Source organism: Leucoraja erinacea, chromosome 6 (genome assembly GCF_028641065.1).
Source record: "Leucoraja erinacea ecotype New England chromosome 6, Leri_hhj_1, whole genome shotgun sequence".
NCBI lineage: Eukaryota > Metazoa > Chordata > Chondrichthyes > Rajiformes > Rajidae > Leucoraja > Leucoraja erinaceus.
In genome coordinates, this window is record NC_073382.1 from 60,344,281 (window position 1) to 60,365,222 (window position 20,942).

General features: G+C 41.3%; 1 protein-coding gene across 5 annotated transcripts in view; it reads right to left on the reverse strand.

Annotated features, from left to right (window-relative positions):
- tenm4 (teneurin transmembrane protein 4) overlaps positions 1-19,139 on the reverse strand; it is a 531,769-nt gene extending 512,630 nt beyond the window's left edge. For all 5 annotated transcript variants that reach the window (XM_055637190.1, XM_055637189.1, XM_055637191.1 and 2 more), the window contains exon 1: positions 18,115-19,139. The gene's annotated coding sequence lies outside the window, so the exon portion shown is untranslated. The remainder of the gene's footprint in view (positions 1-18,114) is intronic.
- Between the last annotated feature and the right edge of the window lie 1,803 nt (positions 19,140-20,942).

A 20,942-nucleotide genomic window follows, 5' to 3' on the forward strand; every position in this document is an offset into this window, starting at 1 on the left:
TCTCTTGTGTCTCTTGCAGCGCTGTGCAAGCATGAGAATGGAAATGGTAATCGGTTTAGCTAAATTTATTGTCATGTGTACCAAGGTACGGTGGAAAGCTGTTGTTGCATGCCAACTAGTCAGTGAAAAGACAATGCATGATCACAATCCATCCATTCACAGTGTAGATATATGATAAGGGAATAATATTTAGTGCAAGATAAAGCCAGTAAAGTCCGATCAAATATATTCCAAGGGTCTCCAATGAGGGAGACAGTACTTCAGGGCTGCTCTCCAGTTGTGGTTGGATAGTTCGGTTGCCAAATAATACCTGGGAAGAAACTGTCCCTGAATCCGGAGGTGTGTGTTTTTACACTTCTCCACCTTTTGTCTGATGGGAAAGTGATGAAAAGGGAGTGGCCAGGGTGCGACTCATCCGTGATTATGTTGCTAGCCTGGCCATGGCAGTGTGGGTATAAATGGAGTCAATGGAAGGGAGGTTGGTTTGCGTGCGTGATGGACTGGGCTGCATCCACAATTCGCTGCAATTTCTTGTGGTCTTGGATGGAACTGTTTGTCCAGCTTCCAGCTGGTTATCTGAACACTAATACAATCCTTTACCATGAAGTCTTGCGGTAACGGCGAGGAAACTGCCACTACAGCTTATTTACCCCGTGGCTACAGCAGAAGAATATTTGTGACTGAAAATGATGCTGCAAATCACTTTCTCATTGCCTGAGTGTTCCATTATAGGGTAGCCTCCGTTGTGCTATTCAGATATATTTTTGAAACACACACATTTATAGCAAGATTTTGATACAATTTTGTTATTGTTCTATCATAAATTGCAACTCTACTTAAAATACGTTCTCCACATCCTCCAGCTATAATGCAATCTCCAGCTCTTTCTCCAAAATAACCCGTAAGTTGACAATTATTTGTCCAAATCCAGTTTAAAGCAACTTATCAAAATGATAAAAGCATTGCAGACAAACTCTGAATTATACTGCTGAAAGACTTCAACTACAAGCTGCAAATAAAGAAAGCAGCTTTTAGGAATCATGCAATATTCAACATCACTCATCTTGGTGGTTCATTTCAGCGGGTTGATTTAGCGTAGCCGAGACAACAATTCCACATTATTTAGAGAATCTCTTTGGAGAAGAAATTCTGCACCATTCTCCTCTCATGCTTTATGATCATACAGTGCAGTTATTATTTTTAAAGGATAAGCTGGAAAATACAGGACTAGATCCTGCTTCTCGTCAGCATTGCACTGAACAGCATTTTCTTCACTTGCAGTGTAAAAGTATGGATCATTTTGGAGGTCGGAAGCCAGCACATGACCTCCCAACTTAGCTGCTGGGCTGAGCATTGAGCACAAGGGTAAAGCTCAGCAGTGCTGAGCTCAATACACTTCACACCTGGCCCCTCGACTTAAAGGCTGGAATAAAAAGACACAAAGCGCTGGAATAACTCAGCGGGTCAGGCAGCATCCCTGAAGAACATGGATAGGTGATGTTTCGGGTTGAGACCCTTCCTCGGATTCAGAATGGCAGGCATATATATTAATGAATAGGGATATCGACCTGAACGAAGGTAAATGAAGGTGAATGGTGTGCCCTACTCCATACTTGGCAGATACCTGGAGATACAGAAAGAGACACCGCAGTCCCGATGAGTGCCATTCACAAAAACATGACAGGTACTATCTAATGCTGATGCATACAAGGTCAAGTTGAATTCTCAGATCTAAGCCAGCAGCCAGGGTACTGGAACCTTACCAGAGGTTGCACGTTAGAAAGGCAACATTCGGGAAACCCTCCAGTTCCTGATCACACCCGCTGGATTGGCAGGTTGCGCAGTGGTAAGTTGCTGCCTTACCATGCCAGAGACCCAAGCGATTCTGACTATGGGTGCTGTCTGTATGGAGTTTCTACATTCTCCCCGTGACCTGTGTGGGTTTTCTCTGGGATCTCCGTTTTCCTCCGACACTCCAAAGACGTACAGGTTTGTTGGTTAATTGATTTGGTAAAATTGTAAATTGTCGTGTGAGTATGCGAGTGCGATAGCATTAGTGTGCAGGGATTACTGGTCGGCGCGGACACAGTGGGCTGAATGGCCTGTTTCTGCACTGTATCTCTAAATAAAACTAAGAATTAATCTAGACCGAACTGTGCAGCTGATGGGAGAAAGACTCAGTTCTGATCCGATCAGTGGTGTGAAACATTCTGTTGATGCTGTCTGGCAGCACCCAGACGGGCAGAGGACAGGAGATTTAACAATCGCACTCCAGCAAGCAACCAGGTGGAGTACAATTGACAAATCCACTTCACCAGGCATCTGCGGTCTCAGCGACACAGTCAATTTGTGCCAAACTCCAGGCAGTTTTCCATATCCACGAGTAACCAAGTTAAATGCTCAGTCATGTCACAGAGAGCCCTTTCATGCTGAATAGCCAGGCCCCGTTACATCTCAAAAAAAAAACTGATGCAGTAAGTGGTAATGCAAAGCAACGTTTGTTCCATTCTGGACAATGTACACCGAGGGTAAAATTGTGGTGTACCACATTAAAATCAATGTGGTACACTACAAATAGCCTTGTTAAACTGTACAAAGATCAAAGCACAGGAACATTCGGCATGCCAAGATCTCAGCAAGCTATACCAAAATGTTGGATACATTTATTTTTGTGGAATATGAGTTAACCAAAAATAGTACAAGCCTGCTCACTACCTTTGACACAGACAGATAAAAAAAAGGTAGAATCCAGAAAGAAAAAAAATTAAATGACAGCAAAACTGTCCTGCGGTGATATATATTTGTGCTCAGCGAACAACAGCAACACAGAATATCAATTTGCTGTTCCCTCATTTGTAAAAGGTAGTTTACCACACACAAAAGGCAGGTGCTGCATACATTAACAATCACATGCAGCATATTCTGATAATACCAAAGGTAAACTACAAGAGACTGAATATGTGTAATGCTCCAAAACAAATCCGTTTCAATAATGCTACTATGGTGGGTGACAAGTATCATGTAACAAAGTAATAACGGCTCCAAACTTGTCAGGAGGGGTAACTTAATGTTTCCAGGCACCCAGAACAGTGCCCCTTCCACAGCACAATGCACTAACACAGTCCATTGCATCTTTCCCAATTTCCATCGGTTAAATCTTGCAGGAGTAATGCCCCTGTCCCACTTAAGAAACCTGAACGGAAACCTCTGGGGACTTTACGCCCCACCCAAGGTTTCCGCGTGGTTCCCGGAGGTTTTTGTCAGTCTCCCTACATGCTTCCACTACCTGCAACCTCCGGCAACCACCTGCAACCTCCAGGAACTGCACCGAAACCTTGTGTGGGGCGCAAAGTCTCCAGAGGTTTCTGTTCAGGTTTCCTAAGTGGGACAGGGGCATAAGAGGCTTTGGAAGAATGAGCAAGACATATCCCATTCCAAGATCATGGCCAAAGGGTAAATTCTATGTGTCAGCACCAGTTATTTAATTTAAATAAAAGCAATGTAAGGTTGGAATGACAGTGTAATGCCTTTGCAAAATTGATATAATAATCCACTGGATTTTCTTTAATCGCCTAATAGGTTGGGAATATGACAGGAAGAAGAAACGAGGTGCGAAGAAACTAGCATTTTTGTCAATCATTGCCACAATTTGCTGCTAAGAACTTTCAACCTGAACATGAATTTCTGCTGCATTTCAAAAATCACTGCTAGTTAAAACCTGTTTGCATTCTTCCCTATTGCAAATCACAAGAAGCCAAATAATCTGTCAAAATGGAGCTACCATGTATTTCATCCATGCACTGAAAATAACATTTGGTAGATGAAATGCTGTGAATACCTGCTCCAGCTTTTACATGCCTTCGCTCAGTCCATCCCTTTCAGTCTTCTAATGGCCTTGCCACCAGGACAAGTTGATGCTAGCTGCAAAGATTGATCAGCTTTTAATAGGTGCTCACAGTGCCAAGGCATCAGAGTATTTGGAAATATCAAAGCAAAACCTCCCACTTGCAACTGCAAACATACAGCAATATGTTGGAAATACAGAGCCCAAGTCTGCACCAGTGATAGCCATCCTTTGCTCAGTCACTCCCACCAACCAAATAACCATCTGCCTACTTAAACATGTCTATGTACCAGCATGGAATGAAGTGAAGTTGGAGAAAAAGGATGGGTGACGTTTCAGGGTCGAGACCCTTCTTCAGTCTGAAGCACTCCAGCACTTTGCGTCGGCAGTTCCATTCTACACACAGTGAAGTTTGCTGGCTTTGTATTGATTTTAACTACTACTAAGATTAAGATTTTGCAGATAGCTGACAGAATCACTTTCGAAAACATATTGCTTTCATACTCTCTGGTGTAACTGAGGAGGCGATTTTGAAGCCAGCTGTACTGGGTTGTAGCAGAACTGTAGCAATTCCACAGAAGCTTAATTCAAGGATAGATTGTAAGAGAATCTACCCGTGCTAATGGATTATATCAAGTATCAGTTGAGCCAGTATCGGCTGGGAATCACTGCTAAATATTAGCACACACCTCTAATTATCACCAAGAGAATGTACAATCAAGTTCCAATGGAACTTTTCCTTGGAAAATATCCAAAAGCAATTCTTAGAATCATCGGCAGTCACAATTGGCAGCAACCAAATAACAAGATATTAAAATTAGAGAAATAGGTTTTAAGGCTGGAGAATGGAGAGATGGTCAATATTGAGTGGGCAGGAAATTTGAGCTTAGAGCCCAGATAGTAGAAGGTAAATGAATTTAGGGTTGGAAAAGGTTACATAGCTGGAGGAGAATTGAGGACAAGAGATTGCGATTTTTGTATGGAGGGTGGCAAAATAACAATAACGATGAGGGTTCCAGAAGAATAGGGACTGGACAGTGTTGTATCTCAACAAAGTTTGTAAAGAAAGCAAACTCAATGCTAGCATTTATTTTGAGAGGGCTTGTATACAAAAAAATAGGGATGTAATGCTGAGGCTCTATAAGGTGCTGGTCAGGCCGCATTTGGAATATTGTGAGCAATTTTGGGCACCATATCTGAAGAAGGATGTGCTGGCTCTGGAGAGGGTTCAGATGAGGTTTGCAAGAATGATCCCAGGAATTAGTAGGTTAACATATGATGACAGTTTGATGGCACTGGACCTGTACTCACTGGAGTTTAGAAGAATGAGGGGAGACCTCATTGAAACGTACAGAATAGTGAAAGGTTTGGGTAGAGTGGGTGTGGAGAGGATGTTTTCACTACTGGGACAGCCTAGGACTAGAGCTCATAGCCTCAGAATTAAAGGACGTTGTTTTTTAGAAGATGAGGAATTTATTTAATCAGAGGGTGGTGAATCTGTGGAATTCTTTGCCACAGAAGGCTGTGGATGCCAAATCAGTGGATATATTTAAGACTGAGATAGATAGGATTCTTGATTAGTACATATGTCATAGATTATGGGGAGAAGGCAGGAGAATGGGGCTAGAAGGGAGAGAAAGATTAGCCACGATTGAATGGCAGAGTAGACTTCATGGGCTAAACTCTACTCTTATCACATGTGATCTTATGAACATGTGTTCACAAGGAGTCTCCAAGCATTGAGGATGAACTTTGATGGCTTAAAAGTCCTATTTCTTTCTCACTTTGGATAGTCAAATAATTGTGGTATTATGCAACAATAACAATGATGTAAAGCCTGACCAAAAGGCCCAGATCTCTGTTAAAATTAGATTTTTGTAAAAGGCAACTTGCGTAAACTCGCACTTACGTAAGCAATTCTTTAAGCCCACTGATGGTCATTTGGTCTCAGTGTCAGAGTTCCCCTATGGTCCCTGCGTCGAACAATAAATTTACACATGTGCAGCAGCATTTACACATCTGACTTACGCAAGGATCAGCGGCATGTAACCCTTACGCAAGCCGGAGAGTGTCTGTAATAGCAAGTCAGGTCTAAATGGAATTCTCTTTACTAGATCAGGGAGAATAATTATCTCATCCAGTGCCCTGACACTATTAGAGTTACAAATCACCACAATGTAAATTGATGTCAAGTACCAAAGTAAATGTATGTTAGGTCTATTAACACCAAGTTATAAACCCATGGTTTGATCAAATTGAATATGTACTGATTTTCCATCGTGTTCTTCATTTTCACATTCCTTAACAAAAAGGGAACGGGATTTAAATAAACAACACAAACCACTTAAAAAAACTCCCAGAACAATGGTAGCAGAATAGTGGTGGACTGACATTGCTAAGTAGCAACATATAATGAGCATGTGTAAACATTGCTAATGACACGTGACATTTAGCACATCTTAATAACGCATCATTTTTCAGTCATATGCAAGTTGCAGTAGACTACAAATCATAGCCCTAGGGGCAGCAGTGAAGTGCATTATATTTTGCTAAGTAGTAATATACTATACACAGCGCAATAATAATGAGGATTTCAGTGTGTACATGGGCTGGCAGTCTGTCACCTTGTCATGCACATACAATGAGATAAATACAGTAGCTTCATAAAAAGATGCAGAGTTTATGCCTTTTCAGGTTACCAAAATAATTCTGGTCTTTACTGACTTTCTCGTAAAAATAAAGTTTACATAACATTGAACATAGAAGCAGGAGGAGGCCATTTGGCTCTTCGAGCCAGCACCGCCATTCATTGAGATCATGGCTGATCGTCCCCAGTCAATAGCCCGTGCCTGCCTTCTCCCCATATCCCTTGAATCCACTAGCCCCTAGAGCTCTAACTCTCTCTAAAATCCATCCAGTGATTTGGCCTCCACTGCCCTCTGAGGCAGGGAATTCCACACATTCACAACTCTCTGGGTGAAAAAGGTTTTTTCTCACCCCAGTCTTAAATGGCCTCCCCTTCATTCTAAGACTGTGGCCCCTGGTTCCGCTCGCTCAACATTGGGAACATTTTACCTGCATCTCGCTTGTCCAGTCCTTTTATAATTTTATATGTTTCTATAAGAACCCCCCCTTATCCTTCTAAACTCCAATGAATACAAGCCTAGTCTTTTCAATCTTTCCTCATGAGAGTCCCGCCATCCCAGGGATCAATCTCGTGAACCTACGCTGCACTGCCTCAATCACAAGGATGTCCTTCCTCAAATTAGGAGACCAAAACTGGACACAATGCTCCAGATGTGGTCTTACCAGAGCCCTATACAACTGCAGAAGAACCTTTCTACTCCTATACTGAAATCCTCTTGTTATGAAGGCCAACATTCCATTAGCTTTCTTCACTGCCTGCTGTACCTGCACGCCAACTTTCAGTGACCAGTGTACAAGGACACCCAGGTCTCGCTGTACCTCCCCCTTACCTAACCCCATTGAGATAATAATCTGCCCCCTTGTTTTTGCCGCCAAAGTGGATAACCTCACATTTATCTATATTATACTGCATCTGCCATGCATCTGCCGACTCACTCAACCTGTCCAGGTCACCCTGCAACCTCCTAACATCCTCTTCACAATTCACACTGCCACCCAGCTTTGTGTCATCTCAAAATTGCTAGTGTTGCTCCTAATTGCCTCTTCCAAATCATTAATATATATGGTAAACAGTTGTGGCCCTAACACCGAGCCTTGCGGCACTCCACTCGCCACTGCCTGCCATTCTGAAAAGGACCCGTTCTAATCTTCGCTTCCTGTCTGCCAACCAATTTTCTATCCACGTCAATACCCTACCCCCAATACAATGCGCTCTAATTTTAGTCACCAGTCTCCCGTGCAGGACCTTATCAAAGGCTTTCTGAAAGTCCAGACACACGACATCCACTGGCTCCCCTTCATCCATTTTACTTGTCACATCCTCAAAAATTCCAGAAGATTAGTCAAGCAAGATTTTCCTTTCATAAATCCATGCTGACTTGGACTAATCCTTTTACTGCTATCCAAATGCCCCATTATTACCTCTTTAATAATTGACTCTAGCATCTTTTCCACCACCAAAGTCAGGCTAATTGGTCTGTAATTCCCTGTTTTCTCTCTCGCTCCTTTCTTAAAAAGTGGGATAACATTAACTATCCTCCAATCCACAGGAACGGATCCGGAATCTATTGAACATTGGAAAATGATCACCAATGCGTCCACTATTTCTAGAGCCACCTCCCCGAGGGCTCCGGGAAGCAGACCATCAGGCCCAGAGGATTTATCATCCTTCAGTCCCATTAGCCTACCCAATACTATTTCTCGCCTGGTGAAAAATTCTTTCAGTTTCTCGACCCCCTTAGATCCTCTGTCCTCCAGTACTTCTGGGAGATTGTTTGTGTCTTCCTTAGTGAAGACAGATCCGAAGTACCTGTTCAACTCTTCTGCCATTTCCTTGTTGCCCATAATAACCCGTGTCTGCCTTCAAGGGACCACATTTGCCTTTGCTATTCTTTTTCCCTTAACATAAGTAAAGAAGCTTTTACTGTCCTTCTTTACATTCCTGGCCAGCTTCCCCTCGTACTTCATCTTTTCAGCCCGTATTGCCTGTTTTATTTCCTCCTATGAAAGTTTCCCAATCCTCTGGCTTCCGGCTACTCTTTGCTGTGTTACACATCTTTTCTTTTACTTTTATTCTATCCCTAACTTCCCTTGTCAGCCACGGTTGCCTCCTGCTCCCCTTAGAATCTTTCTTCCTTTTTGTAATTAAATGATCCTGCGTCTTCCGGATTATGCCCAGAAATTCCTGCCATTGCTGTTCCAACATCATTCTTGCTAGGATCCCTTTCCAGTCTACCTTGGCCAGCTCCTCTCTCATGCCTTCATAGTCCCCTTTGTTCAACTGCATCACTGACATTTCCGATTTAACCTTCTCCTTCTCAAATCATGTTTCACTGCTCTATTCTGAATTTTCTGTAAAGGATACAAGAATCATGCAGGTAATGCGAATGAATGAATGAATCCTCATAGAGCTATGTTCATCTTAAGGGAACCTCAAGATACTTAAAAACAAACAGCATAATGACTTCTACAAGCAAGTTCCTCAGGAGAAAGACTGCAACTACATATACCTCGGTATGTTTTTCTTTGAGAAGTGGATTAACACAAAAAAAAACTTAAAATGGGAGTCACAGCTGTTCCCAGAGGAACATAAGACTTCATATGCTTTACAGACTACAAGCAGCTTACCTGCGCTCTGTGATGTTTGCAGACTGGAAATGAAAGAACCATAAAATCTTATATAAACAATCTGCACTGGTTGCAAGTGCTGCTGTTGAAATTACTACATCCACCTTGCAAAAAATATCCTGCCCAACGACACCATTGTTGTTGCCACAGAATCTGATTTATTCACCTGAAATATTCATTTTTTTATCTGCACTAAATCCATCCATAAAGTAATCCATGGCTCACTTAGTCAATCCACATGACCAACTCGTATAGTCTGCTGCTGCTTTGAACTTTTAGCTAAGGCCAGTTTGGATGGGTTACTTACAGTCACCTCAATGTTCCTGCATTTGCGAGGGCAAGTCATGACTTTTCCCATCTAGTGACCCTTTTGAAAGGAATTAATCTGCAACAGTTTATCAAAAGTAGGATCAGGTGTGGTTATACTTATTTTTAAGGCAGAGATAGATTCTTGATGTCAGGTGCCAGAGGTTATGGGAAGAAGGCAGGAGAATGGGGTTATGAGGTAGAGATAGATCAGCCATAATTGAATGGCAGAGTCGGCTTGTTGGGCAGAATGGCCTAATTCTACTCCTATCACTTATGACCTTACGACGTTATGAACAGAAAATGCTGGAGTAACTCAGTGCGTCAGTCAGCACCTCTGACGATCACATATAAGCAATGTTTTGGGTCAGGAAAGGTCCTTGTTCCTGTTGGCTTCTTTCTTGCGGCAGTGTGAAGTGTAGATGGAGTCAAGGGTGGGCAGTTGGTCTGTGTATCGTACAGGGATGCACCCCCCAACTCTCCTTGCAGCCATAAGCAAAACTATTGCCAAACCAAGCTGTGATGCTTTCTGTGACCCATCTGCAGAAGTAGGTAAGTCTTTGAACACACGACAAGCTTCCTCTGAGTATTCTGAGGAAGTAGACATGTCGGCACACATTCTTGGCCGTAGCTTCAAGATTGCGTGAAATTGAAATGGATTTTAGTGATAACTGGCAAAGCGGTTTGCCACACAAGGCTTAGGGATTAGAACACTAAATTAATCAGATCCACTGTCTCATGTTTTCAATTGTTCAGAGCAGCAGGATGATGATTTTAAGACCCACCGACCAGGATCCACTACCACACGCAGAAATCACAACCGAACGAACATTTCCCCTTTCCATTGATTCACCTTAAACATATTACAGCAATTAGTTCAGTTTACGCACATGATTCATGTTCGAATAAATAAAGTTGACGATAATATTTACTCTACCAGAAGTGAAAATGAAATCATAAATCAGTGCTTTTTACTCTTTGTCTGCAGGTGCTGTCAGTTAAGAAATGTCATTATTTTGTGTTATTTCAGATTTCCAGAATCTGTGTTATTTTGCTTTTTTGATTAGCTCACCACTACTGCTCATCCAAAGACAGGCATTTCTGATGAAAAGTCGTTGTTTTGAAGCACAAGCTCTGTTCTTCACTTCACATTTTGGTTTAGCTTAGACTTTTGACGTACAGCATGGAAATGGGCTCTTTAGCAGAAACGGGTCTGCGCCAATCAGTGATAGTACACTAGCATTATCCGATACACTAGGAACAATTTACAGAAATTAATTAACCTATAAACCTATGCTTCTTTGGAGTGTGGGAGGAACTGTCCATATGGTGCCAGCACAATAACCTGGCCCTCAACACCAGCAAAACCAAGGAACTGATTGTGGACTTTGGAAGGAGTAGGAGGGGGACCCACAGCCCCATTTATATCAACGGGTCGATGGTTGAAAGGGTCAAGAGCTTCAAATTCCTGGGCGTGCACAACTCTGAAGATCTTTCCTGGTCCGAGAACACTAATGTAATTATCAAGAAAGCTCATCAGCGCCTCTACTTCCTGAGAAGATTACGGAGAGTTGGTTTGTCAAGGAAGACTCTCTCTAACTTCTACAGGTGCACAGTAGAGAGCATGCTGACCGGTTGCATCATGGCTTGGTTCAGCAATTTCAGCGCCCTGGAGAGGAAAAGACTACAAAAAGTAGTAAACACTGCCCAGTCCATCATCGGCTCTGACCTTCCTTCCATCGAGGGGATTTATCACAATCGCTGCCTCAAAAAGGCTGGCAGTATCATCAAAGACCCACACCATCCTGGCCACACACTCATCTCCCTGCTACCTTCAGGTAGAAGGTACAGGAGCCCGAGGGCTGCAACAACCAGGTTCAGGAATAACTACTTCCCCACAGCCATCAGGCTATTAAACCTGGCTCGAACAAAATTCTGATTATTAATAACCCATTTTCTGTTATTTGCACTTTATCGGTTTATTTATTCATGTGTGTATATATTTATATTATGGTATATGGACACACTTATCTGTTTTGTAGTAAATGTCTACTATGTTCTGTGTGCTGAAGCAAAGCAAGAATTTCATTAAATCAAAAATGTGAAGACCCATTAAATTAGCATGCCAAAACCAGGCATCATTTAATTTTTATATTTACCTCCAGGAAAGCACATCAATGCCTCTACTTCCTCAGAAGACTATTTTTAGTTTAGTGATACAGTCAGCAACTTCGGCCCTCTGAGTCCGCTCCTACCAACGATCACCCGTACACTAGTTCAATGTTTTTGCAGTCTTGCATTCTACACACGAGGGGCAATTCACAGAAGTTGTGCTGAGCACCTGGAGAAAGCCTGTGGTCACAGGGAGAATATAGGGTCTCCGAACAGATAGCACCGGTGATCAGGATCAAAACAAGATCTCTGGTGCAGTAATCCCCTCACTTAGGAAACCCGAATGGAAACCTCTGGAGACTCTGCGCCCCACCCAAGGTTTCCGTGCGGTTCCCGGAGGTTGCAGGTAGTGGAAGCAAGTAGGGAGACTGACAAAAACCTCCGGGAACTGCACGGAAACCTTGGGTGGGGCGCAAAGTCCACAAAGGTTTCCGTTCACGTTTCCTAAGTGGGACAGGGGCAGTAAGCAGCAATTCTACCGCTGCACCACTGTGCAACCCTTAGTATGTCTCCAATGACTCCAACGTTTACAAGTGCATTGTAAAAAGCATCGTATTGTGATGCATCACAACTTGGTTTGGCAACAGCTCTGCCTAAGACCCCAAGAAATGCTAAGAGTAGTGGATGTAGCCCAGTCCAAACGGGACTAGCTCAGATGGGGCATATTGCTCAGCATCCACATGAGGCCAAAGGGCCTATTTCCGCACTCAATGATTCTATATTTGAAATGTAGCCTGGTGTGAAATGATAAAGCTTACAAGCTCATTATTTTCAATCCAGTTACACATCATTGAGAACTGTGTGTTCTTGTACGAATATTAAAAATGAGAGGGTAACCATATTTTCCAAAAATGTGTAGGTTACATGACTCACAGCATCTCCTGGGGTCAGCTAGATGAAAATATCGCTACTTACAAACTAGATAACATGCTTGCATTTAAAGACTCCATTTTATCCGAAAAGATATTCTATGACCCAGGCAAGGCTATACGGATTGGATTCCCATTATTCATAATTAATCAAACCAATTCTGTACTTTATGACATGACATACCCTTTCATGCCGTTGCAAAAACATACTGAGACGTCTGGTACAGGTTTGCACAAGTTTAGAGAATTGCACTATTGGCTTTCATAAGTTCCCTAAAGGTCTTTTGCAAACCCTACCTTTTAAAAAGTTCTTTGTTGGGACTTTTATAAAAAAAACATTTAAGGCATCATTAGTCAGACTGTTGCGAATGCTTTTAAGATGCAGCTCCATTCTGATGAATGGCTTTGATTATATTACTTTGATTCAAATGATGCAAAAGAAAACTGAGTTTTAAAATGTCAACAACCATGTTATTGGTTTTAAATATCATAAAAGTAACACCGGAGATTTCAAAGGAGAAAACAATGCATTGTTCAGAAATATAATAAATGTCAGACACAACTCATCTCTTGCCTGGAGGAGTATGATCTGCAGTTTCTAACACTCCATATAATATTACTGATGGGATATGGAAACAATATTTTCAATCAAGCAACCGTATAAAACAAATAGGATTATATAAACTATAGGATCGTTAGAAATATGAATGTTTTCTCTTCTGAGTCGCATGAGATGCAGATGCTGCAAACTTGAGGAAAAAAAACTGCTGCAGGTACTCAAAGGGTCAAGCAGAGTCTGTGGATGGACAATATTTTGGGTTAGTTTTTGAGTTTTCTCTTCCTTGTTCAGAGATTAGCTCACTATCAATAAAAGACCAAGCAATGTGCTAATTTCCCGCAGAATACATCCTGCGTTCTCAATAAGTAATGGAATGTTTATTATCAAAACAGAGGTTATTTTATAACGCTGCCTAAAATCAGTTCACCTAATCATGGAATACTTTTCATCTGAAGAAAGGTCTCAACCAGAAATCTCCCCCATCCTTCTCCAGAGATGCTGCCTGTCCCGCTGAGTTACTCCGGCATTTTGTGTCTATACTTTTATCCTTGTTGCACAAGTTGGATTTTAACAAACTCCAAGCGTGATAAAGGTTTAATCTTCTATTCTTGGTTCTTGGTTACTTGGTCCTCCAAAATATTCCTACTGGAATTTAAACTGGAGGTAGTGAAGGGAGGGATTAAGCCAGAAAGGGTTATTGGGAAGAAAGTGCTACTTTAAATTTAGTTGCATCTGGTTGGGTAACTAGAGTTTGGTGGAGATTATTCCATGCTTTAATTGTACGGGGGAAGAACGAATTGCTGTACACATCTGTCTTTGTAGCTGGGATCACAAATTGGATCGAATGCCCGTGTCTGCTCCTAATTGGTTTGGGGTTGGTGTAGGTCTTGTGAGCTATGTCTAGCTGACCATTTAACATTTTGTAAAAACAGGTATCCATTTTCCCACTGATATAATTTTAGTAACTAAAAAAATGCAGAAGGTAGAAATTCAGATTAACGGATGTTGTGCACAAGCAGATCATTTTGGTTAACACGCCACATCTATTCTTGAAACTCTGGGAAATTATTTTACTTTAATAACACAATATTAACATCTAATATAATTCAATTTGGTAATTAACCAGGCAAAGTTTCAAAATAATGAGAAAATTATGACGACTCAATTAGTTCTAAATTCACTTCTGGAATTACATTTTTACCGATCCACCAATTCCAAGCAAAATCAAATGAAAATTAAAGATAATTTCTAATCAAGGAATTAATGAAATACTTTTAAAATATATGCACCATATTCTTTCTCCTGCAGCCACTTTTAAAATTAGCATCTTCTGGCCAATCAATCAATAGATGAAAGCCAACATTCGCGGAAAGAAAATCATTTTGTACTGATTACAGAATCAGAAAGTTAGATTCTATCGGAGATGAAAACTATTGCAATGATGACAGGTGTAACTCCGAATTAAATTTTAGTCACCACAGGAATACTGCAGGGCAAACTTTAATGCTCATTTATTTACTATGTTTTAAACATTAAAGCAATGTATTTATGTACGTTGCTAATTAAAGTGTGAATGTGTCCATTCAGTTGGATTCTGTTGGCTGAAATTGAAGCATAATTGAGGCCTGCATAAGGTCCCGTGGAGAACCTTACCTAGAGTTATCAAAGGATTTGTTTTATCTATTTACTGTAAACCACTCCTGACGAGACAAATATGCAACCTTAGAATTGAGAAAGGAATTTCCTGAGCACAAAACAAAAATGCAGAAAATGTATGCAGCCGAAACAAAATCCTTTAGCTATTACCACCATTATCTTGAATATCGCTCGAATACTGGAGATTTAGAGCTATGCTACGCATAACCAACAGCTCAGAAATTTCAACCTGCGCAATATCACTGACTTTGTTTAGAACGTCATTTAGTTTTAAGAATGTAATTCCTGCATTAAAATAACATCTATGGTAAACAGCAGCAACAAACAACCTTTGGGCACTGTTTTAACTTTGCTGGGAACCATAAAACATCCAAATTAAAGATGCAGTGTTAAAAGAACAGAATGTTCTTAACGTTCAAAGAGTGTGAAGGAATCTTGCTCCTCGTGATTTAGAGAATTACTACATTGTGTATTATTGTAAGTGGTTTAATCAAATCGGTCTGTCTTTCATCGTATTTTAGGAAAATGTGGGATATAACATCCAACACAACTGAATGAAGGAGCAAATCGTCCAGAGTTCCTATTCCTAACTATTATTTAACACCTTGTTAAAACCATGCTTTAGCAATGGGATCAGACACAACTGCAATCTAAAATGACAGCTGTCAATTAATACTCAATATCAATTAACATAAGTTATGATCATGAAAGGGCTCAACATTGTAGAAACCAGAACATTGGAAAAACATGGGTTTTCTTTAGACTGAAATGTCACCCTTTCCTTTTCTCCATAGATGCTGCCCGTCCCGCTGACTTACTCCAGCATTTTGTGTCTATCTTTGATTTAAACCAGCATCCGCAGTTCTTTCCTACACATTGGAAAAACATTTGTTCAGGTATAAGCAAGCAATAGGAAATTAGATATCTGTGCAAGAGTATACCATTTCTGTCAAGATAGTATGGTATAAAGTGTGGCTCGCGTGGAAGCATTTGACAAGTCTATTTCCACATAGGTTTCCAATAAACTTCAACATGCTCCCTTTCAGTTTTAGTGACACTGCAGTAGCAGCAAGTTGCTTGCTGGCTAACATCACTGCAATTAGAAATTTCAGCACAAAATCCTGGACTTCCTGAACAGTAATGATGCAATTTCTAGACACCACTGGGAGGCACTAACTGTGAATGTATCTTCTGGTCCAATTATCAGAACGATAACATAATGTTTTTCTCTAAAAATCAAAACTTAAAATAAAGCTTGTTTATACATTGATCAATTTAATCAATGCAATAAATTATCAATAATGCCTTTTCAAAGGCATGATTAATGTTGATAGACAGAGCTCCAGAGTTAAAGCCCCAACACGCAGAACAGTAAATTAAATGAGGCATCTTAATTCCCAGGCTTGTAAAGTATACTCATGCTAATTTCCTTTTCACTCTGTACCCCCATTGAGTCTCGCTGCTTCCTAATGATCAGCTCCTACCTCTTGTACGCTGTGTTGAGACCAACTTCTATGATTAAAGGCATGCTGTCTTTCATCACTTGGGGTGAAGTACCAAGGTGCTGCAACTTTCTTCCTGCGGATCACGGACATTTAAACCCGGACCTGTTGTTGTCTCATGATGAGACCAATTGCACACAACTGCCGGGCTTGATCGCTGCAAGCAGCTGCCCCTCTGCTAAATAAATCTTTCAGCAGCTTTGTCATAGCGCTGCCGCTTCTAATCAACACTGGCGATGGAATCAGCATGTGCCACTTTGCAAATAAATCTACAGTGCGAGAAGAACTCTCCCATTAATCATGATTACCATTTCCTTTCAGTCTCGAAGGGCCGAGAGACAGAGAGGCCGAGAGACAGAGCTCAACACAGATGCGAAGGGAGGCAGGAGCCGAGGGGAGACGCACATGAATACTGTCACACGGGGCTGGGACGACGGCAAGATTCACAAACGCCGTGCTGTTTGTTTTGTTTATACAAGGCAGGTATTGGTAGCCGGCACTTTGCTCCCCTTCCGCCTGAAGCAGCCGGTTGCTTAGCTGCATGGTCGTGTCAGAACAGAAAAAGGTTTAAAATCATCAGCTACGCAGGAAGGTTTAAAATCTTCAGCCGCTCTGCCCAGCCATCTGGACACAGCCGGGGTTAGACACAGGTCCGCGGACAGTGGGGGAATGAATCCATCACACACTGAATGACCACTTCACTTCTGCTTCCACCGTTGCAAAGCAACAAGCGCACGCTGGCGAGGCAAATCTCGCCTAATCGTCGAGATGTAATTGGGCAGACGAGGAAAGACTGAGCGGGCAACAACAGTTCTCTATTGTCCGGCGCTGGTTTCGCAAACCCTCCTCGTCCTGACCTCCAAAGGCTTCCCTTTTGTCCGTCAGGGGGAAGTGCAAAACACACAAACACAATTATTCACCGCGAGTAAGTAAGCTCATCAGAAAATGCCAAAATATCAATTCTTGCATTTTCTACAGGCAGCCCTGACGCGATCTTCAAAGCAAGATTAAAACCTGTTAGCAAAGCTAACATAATAAAGCTAACATGACTGAGTACACAAACGCATCACTTATTTCTCTCTGGTCTTCGCACACAGCGACTGGCAAACTTGGAATCGAAGAATTCATCCCAATCCTTCTCTCCTGCCTTTTGCTTAAAGACTTACTTCAATGAAGGTAGGAAAGAAATCAATGTAACTTTGCATCTCAGACTTTTTAATCTCAGACCATTGACTCTGAGAGGAAGGGGCGAATCTAAATGTGTGATACGTACACAACCCTTTTGGAAAAGATTACAAAACATGTTCGTTTTTAATCCAAGAAGCACCCTGCTACTGCTACAAATGCCTAAAAGTCCTGATCTCCCTTTTGGCTTCATGAAGTTTAATCTACCGCCTCCCCCCCCTGTACAACAAGTCAACACAGCATTGCACATCCACGAAGGGCAGGAGGGGAGAAGAGTTTAATTGCAGACTCGTGTTTATTGACTGGAGATTTAAGATTTGCTGCATCGGTTCTACAACACAGCACACAAATGCACTAGATTCTAACATGTTTTAAAAAATCCACAATTGCAGCCAAAACAAGCCATCGTTTTGAAAAACACTAACTTTCTGACTCATGACCTACCTATTTCAGGAGGGCACGTTACAGAATTACGAGCTTTAAGATGCTGCAGTAAAAGGCGAGCGCAGGCGGCAGTAAAATATGCTTGTATTACTAAATGAAGAAACTTGCCATTCCAGTTAAAATAACAAGGGGTTCTTCGCCGGTTTACTACATGTAGTTTGGTGTCAGCATCTTCAAGGGGCAAAAACCCTACATATATCACACTGGCACAGGAATGTGCAGCGGCACACAGGCAACACACCAGTGTGCTCCTCGCCGTTTCTCACATCAGAGACAATACTCTTGATCTCGAATCAGTCTTACCATTCCGAAGGCAGCGGCTGTCCCACAACCGTGCTGCAGTTGATAGGAATGCTTCCCCTTCGTGTCCTTTTGAACACCATCATGCAACGTGCTTCATGGCAAGAACTAATCAGACAACAACTGCGCAGGAGATGTAGATCCTTCTCAAGCATTAAGCGCTCCCCGCACAGACTCAAACACTCGGCTGAATCCAAGCTTCAGATACATACACTCACTCGCTAAATGAATGGGGGGCAGCAGCCAATCCCTGCATGTTGCAGAATGACAAGCACACATGTAGCCTAATGTCGGCTCATACCAAGGCACAAGAAGGGAAAGGGGGGAAATTGCATTTGGGCAGTCTTTAACAAATATCACTTTTGTAAAAAAATGATATTAAGGCTGTCACAAGTATCACATGGTCACCGCGAGTTTTTTTTTAAAAACTATCTCCCATGAGCTGTACCATTGGTAGTGCTTTAATAAATAACTGCAGGCTATAGGTCCCTGCTGTTCAATTGTTATTGTATGACACTCGGCTGTCTCAGAAGAATAGTTTTGCAAATCTGCGGTTTCAAAAGAAGCTGAACAGAAGTAGTCTCTGAAGGCATTAGTGAAATCAGTATTGTTGTTTTAGTGACATTATTAGTCTATTAACCAGCTCCATCAGTTGATATTGCATATTTCTACCTCAACATTGCACTGTTTTAACCTTTCGACAAAATTATACGAATTCCAGCTGTTTATCATTCATTTGCCACTTCGTATCCATAACGGAATCTTAGTGAAAGCTAATTAAAAGGCGTGAAATATCTTGTAAAGTACTTTGCTGGCGTCGTGTATGGAAGGGAGCAAAACTGTGAAACTGATGACTTGCAAAGCTATGTTGCCAATCACATCTGCCCCCTGCACATTGTTAACGTTGAATTATAAGCTAGAGGAAAAATACTTGTCTTGGGAAAGGTCACGCTGCATCAGGTTAAACATCTGGTGTTCTCTAATTTAGGAGACCTGCAGCTGAGATTTGAGAATGGGTTCTCCCTGAATGAAAATAAAGACTTTAAAAACATTGAATATATCTTGATTGTTTTGGAGAAGCTTACAAAGACTCCCCTCCCTCCCCAGTCTCTCTTCGTGTGGCTGTACATATCTGTCAAGTATATCTTTTAAAAATATAGTCTGGTATGGTATTAATGTTTTTCTTTTGACCAAGTCATTGTAATTTTGAACATCATAAATTGGTTTAAGCTGGGAAGGAACTAACTTATCTTTTTCATTAATCTTGATTGAAAACTGAATATGTCTGCAGTACAAGACACCCATTTAAACAACTTAGATACAAAGGGCTTTTCTGCTTATGCATAATAATGAAAATGTACCATGTGGACTATATTCAGAGGATAGATGCTTTGGTCAAAAGTTTTCTTTCTGCTGGCCTATATTATTTTGCCTTGTGACCAAGAATGAAGCCAGCTACAGACCTATACAAGCCCTATGTATTATCTTTCAAGCTAATCTCAAACAGACTTAAGGTTTCTAGGACTGCCTGTGAATAGCGGAGTGAAAAGTTAAACATTCTTTCAGATGTAAAACTACAGGAATGAATTGGTGAATAGGTTCAGTTAATATGGGATTTGCATAAGATCCTTCAGCATTTGCTAGGGGTTGCAAAGGGGGAGGAAATCATTAGAGAAAAGACAGGGTGGGGGTTGGGCAAAATAAATCCTAACTTATTTTTCCCCTGCAACTCCTTTCAGAGCTGCTTCTTCAACTGATCTTTTAGTACAGTCATCCACCATTAATTGGTCTGCAGGGGAGATTCCATGCTTTAATTGAAGAAAATCCTCAGTGGCATTATTTAGTTCCATTTTGTGAAAATTCCTTTTCTCAAATGTAGATGTGGGTCTTCAGGTTTGGATGGGGGAAGGGAAGGAAAATTGAGACTTTCAATCTCTCAGAGAGAAGGGAGCAAAATGTTTGCCAACTGTGTAAACACTGTAATCTGCAGCTGTTCATGTGACAATTATCCTCACCAATGCTCCTTTTTGTGTTAACACCAACAACATTTCTCAAACTCTATTTTCACTTCAAGAACTGGTATGCCTCACAAAAAAGTAACTTTAATGTTTAAAACATTACAAGCAACACATATTGAACTTCTTAAGAAAATATAATGGTAGTAATACACTGTTTTTTCATACTATGCCGCATTTTAAACTGGCAGCAGGTCATCTGAATCCCGTGAGATTTCCTAATTCTGTTTTTCACTAAATGAAGTCTTATCTTTTATCATTAACCTGCAACTTAATTTATGCTCACCAAAATTCACAAGTATTGTTTTGCAATATCACACAAAATGATTTGTTTCCCGCACTTGGTACAAATACAAGGGCTACAACACCAATCACAGCTGGAATGCTCACAGAACTGCCTTCTCCCATTGTTCCAGAGTTGGAATCATGGAGCAATGATCAAGAGAGACAGGGTATTCCTTAACTCAACAATGGCAGCTTAATGATGCAAAGGCAATCCTGCGTCACGTACATCCACTTAGATATCAGTTTTTATTATTCGCTGGGTGATCCGGATGAAGGCGACGGCTGCAACTGACCGTATGGCCAGCTGTAGCTGGTTCTTTGAAAAAGGCACCAAAACCTGGCGACACTTGCACATGGAGCCAGTGGGCTGTTCTGTACTTCTTTACTTAAACTGGAATTGGACTTTTGTATGGCAATAATTTTACTGAACTTTATGCAAAAAAATAATAATTTCACTATACTTGGCACATGTGATAATAAGGAACCATTGAGAACGTAGTCTCAAAGCATGAACCTTTCCTCCAATGTTGT